We start from the raw sequence: 6,414 nt of genomic DNA, 5'->3' as shown, positions 1-6,414 counted from the left end.
ATTTCCTTCTGTGTGCAATGCCTATTGCCTCCTTGGTTTTCTCCCCTATGTGAGTCCGGCAATCCGGCTCTTCTGAAGAGGCTGCACTAAAGCAATGTCCTGAAAGGTAAAAGGGAAGGGTTATGAAGGTATGTAGCGGTTACCCGTACTATTGACTGAGTCGTTGTTGCACCTCCGCCTACGCCCATGGTATCTTGAGTGCATAATTGTGTGCGCGTGGCACGAATGCCGCTTTGGTGGGGCTTGAGTGGAGGCCGGACTGCTAGTCGCGCTCTTGGCGTGCTTGATGGTCCTGTTGCGGGGTGTTCCGGACTCTCTTGACGGTGCTCGAAGTTGTTGTTGCCGGATTGGTTTGTCGGAGTAGGCCGCATTGTACATCCGCCGCGAGGGCTGTAGTATGCTCCTCTGTTCGGAGAGAGCGGTCCATGTTTCCGTTGACTGTTATGACCCCGCGCGGGCCTGGCATCTTGAACTTGAGATATGCATAGTGCGGTACCGCATTGAATCTAGCGAATGCGGTTCGTCCGAGCAGTGCGTGATAACCACTGCGGAAAGGGACGATATCAAAGATTAATTCTTCGCTTCGGAAGTTGTCCGGAGATCCGAAGACCACTTCCAATGTTATAGAGCCTGTAGAGCGGGCCTCTACTCCAGGAATTAGACCTTTAAAGGTGGTTTTGGTGGGTGTCGGTGTCAAAACCGGCGGATCTCGGGTAGGGGGTCCCGAACTGTGCGTCTAGGCGGATGGTAACAGGAGACAAGGGACACGATGTTTTTACCCAGGTTCGGGCCCTCTCGATGGAGGTAAAACCCTACTCCTGCTTGATTGATATTGATGATATGGGTAGTACAAGAGTGGATCTACCACGAGATCAAAGAGGCTAAACCCTAGAAGCTAGCCTATGGTATGATTGTCGTAATGGTTATTCGTCCTACGGACTAAAAACCCTCCGGTTTATATAGACACCAGAGAGGGCTAGGGTTACACAGAGTCGGTTACAATGGTAGGAGATCTACATATCCGTATCGCCAAGCTTGCCTTCCACGCCAAGGAAAGTCCCATCCGGACACGGGATGAAGTCTTCAATCTTGTATCTTCATAGTCTTGGAGTCCGGCCGATGATGATAGTCCGGCTATCCGGACACCCCCTAGTCCAGGACTCCCTCAGTAGCCCCTGAACCAGGCTTCAATGACGATGAGTCCGGCGCGCATATTGTTCGGCATTGCAAGGCGGGTTCCTCCTCCGAATAATCCATAGAAGATTGTGAACACCAGGATAGTGTCCGGCTCTGCAAAATAAATTCCACATTCCACCATAGAGAGAATAATATGTACACAAGTTCAATCTGCTGACGTATTTTGTGGCATGATGTCACACCACCACCAAGCTTTTACTTGAATCGTTTTTTATTATACCACCTCAGCGCGCTTAGCGAAGCGGTTTCCTTGGCACGTCTTGTCGAAGCAGAGATCGTGTTCCCCTTATCCCGGGATTCCCATCAATACGGATGTGGGTAACCCAACCGTGCCCGTCGCCACGCCTCCTCTATCGAAGGCGAGTCCCAAATGGTCATGGGGACGACTCTTGGTATTCTCCCTTTTTATAATGAGGCCAAGGCTTGTTTCTTTTCTTCAATCCTCAATCGAATCTACCCCTCGCCCCGAGCTCCAACACCCAGAGCTCCAGATTCGAGTGCTTCGGACCTTCAACAATGTCCGACTCTGACCTACAGGGCCGGTGGATGCCCTCCTCCGTCACGGAAGAGGATGTGCTAAAGCTGCGAGAAGCCAGGCACCTAACCTACGAGATTTCGCATAGGTTGCCCGCCAAAGGGCAAGTCATTCCTACTCCCGAGCCCGGCGAGAGCGTCGTGTTCGTGTCCCACCTCCGTCGGGGTTTAGGTTTCCCGACGGATCCTTTTGTGAGAGGGCTCATGTTTTACTATGGGCTGGAATTCCATGACCTGGCTCCGGAGTCTATCCTCCACATCTCCTCATTCATCGTCGTCTGCGAAGCCTTCCTCCGCACTACTCCCCACTTTTGTTTGTGGCTCAAGACCTTCAACGTGGAGCCGAATATGATCGAGGGGCGTCAAGCTGAGTGCGGCAGGGCGGTTGTAAGCAGAAGGGCCGATGCTCCATGGCCCAAGAGCTCTTTCAAGGAGGAGCTCGGCTTGTGGCAACAGGAGTGGTTCTATATTACTGCTCCTAGGGGCAGCAAGCAGAAGCCGCTGCCCATCTTTCGCTCGGGACCTCCACAGCGGCTGATGTCGTGGGTCAACCAAGGGCTCAACTGGGGGCCGTCAAAGGACGTACCCCTACTGCAGGGCCGGATTCGAGACCTCCAAGAGAGGGAGATCAATCTGGTCATGGTGATGCAGGTTATGCTGATTCGGCGTCTCCTGCCCTGCAAGCGTCGCCCCCTCCGCCTGTGGGAATTCAATCCAGAGGGGCCACGAGCTCTCCAACACTTCATGGGTATGACACCCGTGGAGATGTATAAAATGTTCTTCGGATCACAAGAGGTGTGTCCGGAATTGACCGAGGACGCCGGCCTAAGCTGCAATCGCCCGGATACGCAAGTAAGTATCCCTGTGTCCGGACACACCGTTCATTTGCACCTTCTTGAATTTGCTTTTTAACCAATCGTTCCTTGAATAGGAGTAGATAGCGCAAGCGAAATTGATACGCTGTCCGGCCCCCCTCCCGGAGACCGTGCTGGATCCCGTGCTGGTCAGGATGCTGGAGGTTGCGCCTTTAGAAGAAGGCGAAGGGGAAAACAGAGGAACTACCGCCTCTACCAAGGAGGCTTTTGAGAAAGGGGGGATCGAGAATCCCTCCTTCCAAGGGGAGAAGAGGACCGCTTCCGAAAACCCAGAGTCCAAGGCCTCGAAGCGGGGGAAGAGATCTTCACCAGAGGGTCCTGCTTCTGGGGAGGCCCCGGCCGCACTATCTCCCCTGAAGAATCAGCCCTCCAGCGAGCCGTAAGTAGAAAAAGGGGGTTCTGTAATAAGAGACATCCCTATTTTTGCTTCTGAGGATAACCGAAGTTTTTACCTTGTAGTTCGGATCTCCGTCCTTCTCAGATGAGCTCGTCTTCGGGGGAACTTCGTCCAGAGATGATGGAGAGCGAGACGCCTCCATCTGCCGCACCACCGGATAGGGCGGACGAGCCTGAGGTGTCATCACGGAGGGTATCCCCAAGTCCGGCAGGGCCGGAGAGTTCGGCACCAACTGGTGTGCGGCCGGGGGAGCTGAAGGATCTGCTTGAGAGGGCGTCTATCTCAGAAGGTCACTGTACATTGATGAGTATGGTGATTGGAAGAATTTCATCCGCCGAAGGCGGGTTGCATGATGCCGTCAGGAGCTTGCTGGCGGGGTTTGAGGTACGTAAAAATGACATACCTTTTGACAGTTTTACACATAAAGTGCGCCCTGTATAGATAGTAGCCACTGGGACTCGGTAGGTTGTCGAGAGCGACAGCGTGCCGAGGATCAAAATCGTAGGTATTGATTTTCGCCTTTCCTATGCAGGTGGCGAATAGTCCGGTGGCCGGCCGGACTGATGGAGTTGCCGAACTAAAGCGGCAACTCGACGTTGCGGATGCGGACATCGCGCTGGTCAATAAGCGACTTGATGAGTCACAAGGTAGGTTTTTCTCCGTGGTCACCTAGTAAGGGAGCCGAAGCCCACTCCTTACAACATGTATGCTCAATGCAGATGGTGCCGTTGCTGTGGAGAGCCTTCGGGCAGAACTTGCTCGAACCAAGGAGCAGGCCAGAAGGAGTGATGCGGCTGCCTCGAGGGCGGCCGAAGAGCTAGAAGCCGAAAGGGCTGCTCACTGCCGAAGCAGGGAGGAGATGGACGAAATGGCCGTGAAGTTGAAAGATGTTAACGACCGCTATGAGGTTCTTGAAAAAGAACGCCGAGCGGAGCAAGAAGGCCTGAAGAAGGCCAACGCCGAAGCCAAGGATGCCCATTCTGCAATGAGGGCTATAAAGGAGGAGCTGCGCCAGGCCGGAGATATTGTGGCTGGCAAGCCCTTTCTGCTGCGCAGGAGGTTTACAGATCCGAAGTACGCTCAGCTTGGCCAGCTGTGGGGTCCGGAGGATCCTTATATGGACTTAGCGGCGAGTGCGGCAGATGCTGTTGTGCACTTCCGGAGTCAAAAGGATCACGAGACGGAAGAGCTTTTTTGGTCTCAATTCCATAGTCCGGAACGTTCACTTCCATTGACCGATCGGTTGGCTGAGTGGGCTGAGCTGAATAGATTGTTCGGACTTGCCATGACGGATATCGTGGCTCATGTCTGCTCGGATAGGCCCAAGCCGAAGAGTTATTTTGGCTTATTGCAGCAATTCCTTGGGGCGGTGCCACATATCAAGGCGATGAAGCGGTTGGCCTGCATAGAGGGTGGACGGATGGCCCTCGCCCATGTGAAGACATACTGGACGGAGATGGATGCCACCACTGTTGCAACCCAGGGTTCGGACGAGAGCCGGTTACCCGCCGAGCACTATTTTGGGGAAGTTCTGCGTGGTGCTCGTGTAATAGAGTCGCAGTGCTCAAAAAATGTCATGTTCAAATGAACCTTATGGTTTGTAAAACGATGTTTATAATATAAGCGCTTTTTATACTTGTGCGTTCAAGTATTGGAATATCTCCTGTGCGGCCGTTAATGTATACTTGTGTATAACCTGAAAGATGCCAGTCTTCGGCTTCAGCCCCCACGCACATAGTGCGGGGGTGTTTGCAAAGTAGCACATTTTCACACTTAATCCAACGTCTTGGCCCTGTGAAGGGGTGTTAGCATAGCAAACGAGGCAACCGGACTATAATGCTTTATCACTTTCACTTAGCCATAGGAGTTCGAAGGTGGGGCTACGATATAGCCCCTAGGGGCACCGCGCTCTCCGGATTTGGGGCACGTGTGTGCCTGACCGGGAAGCGGTCCTTCGTCAAAGCGGAGGAATTCTAAACATTCCAGAGGTCGATCGAGTGGTTGACCAGTCTCTCGCTACATCATGACAGTCAGTTTTCGGCTTTCTCTACTGAGGTACTCACCCGGCCGAACCGGGGCACAATTGCAGTAGTTCTCCTGGTGCCGCGTTAGCCGATGATACGGATTGTAAGGCAGCAAAACACAGGAGCCGGGCAAACCCAGCATTTGACCAAAGACATGATTCGGAGCTGATGCATATAAGGCCTAACTCGAGACGCCGAACACTCCCTGAGGTGTTTGGTCTTTATGATGACGGGCAGATCAATGCCCTAAGCCCCTAGTGTCCAGGTACACGCGGAATCCTCTGACGCGGCCGATGCCAAAATGTCAGCCTCCTCTCTGGCTATGGTGAGAAACCAGGGGATGTATAGCAACAAGAGACAGTAAAAAAAGGTTTACGCAGGGTCTTAATCTGAAAAGAATCCTTGTAACGGGTCCCTACTGCATGTCTGCGCCTGTGTCTCCGTTGTGCTGTATCCTGGACGGGTGTAACACGCTGTTCATCTGTAAAAGAGAAGAACTTAGTTTGAAAAGAAATCGTGTAAAAAATGTATTTAAAACAGAGCATGAATAAGTGAATAAAGTTGAGCTTTTATTGGCTCTTTATTGCTCGTACGCACAACCCCTTGTGAAAGGGAGTGCAGCTAGGGAGCCCCTAGTCTATTTATGCCGGACTCGCCTAGCCGTGTCCGGGGTCTTTGAACGACCTTTTAATGAGATGATGCCGCGTGGACCGGGCATTTTAAGTGTAAGAGACGCGTAGTGCGGTATTGCGTTAAAGCGGGCGAAAGCTTCGCGTTCCAATAGTGCTTGATGGCTGCTTTTGAATGGGGTGACATGGAAGATCAGCTTTTCGTGACGGAAGTTCTCGGGTGATCCGAACACAACTTTTAGTAGTACGGGGCCCGTGCACTTGGCGTAAGGGCCTGGCGTCACTCCTTTGAAGGAAGTGCGGCTACGGCGAATTTTAGTAGGGTCTATCCCCAACTTGCGGATTGTGTCCGGATATAGCAGGTTTAAATCGCTGCCGCCATCCATTAGGACTTGCGTAAATTGTAGTCCGTCGATTATAGGATCCAATATCAGAGCAGTCCATCCTGCATTTCGAATACTTCTGGAATAGTCCAGGTGGTCGAAAGTAATTGGTTTTTTCATCCAATCTCGGGGTTCCGCTGGGGTGGACCGTGCGACACGTACTTTAACGGGTGCCGCACTATTGTTCCGTATTATCACATGAAGTGAGTTTACTGTTTTGACTTCTTGTGGGAAAGTCTTTTGTTTTCCGGCGCTCTGCTGGTGGGGTTCATCGTCATCCTCACTTGGCGCGTCGAGCCCCTTGTGTTCGGCGTTGAGTCGGCTGGACTGTTTGAAGACCCAACAATCTCGCTGGGTGTGGTTTGCAGGCCTTCC

At 52.5% G+C, this 6,414-nt stretch overlaps 1 pseudogene; it reads right to left on the bottom strand.

The window, feature by feature from the left end:
* Nucleotides 1-5,648: 5,648 nt before the first annotated feature.
* LOC119282818 lies at nt 5,649-6,147 on the bottom strand (annotated as a pseudogene).
* Between the last annotated feature and the right edge of the window lie 267 nt (nt 6,148-6,414).

Source organism: Triticum dicoccoides, chromosome 3B (genome assembly GCF_002162155.2).
Source record: "Triticum dicoccoides isolate Atlit2015 ecotype Zavitan chromosome 3B, WEW_v2.0, whole genome shotgun sequence".
NCBI classification, from domain to species: Eukaryota; Viridiplantae; Streptophyta; class Magnoliopsida; order Poales; family Poaceae; genus Triticum; species Triticum dicoccoides.
The sequence above is the reverse complement of the archived record's forward strand: the minus strand, read 5'-3'. Positions and strand labels throughout refer to the sequence as shown.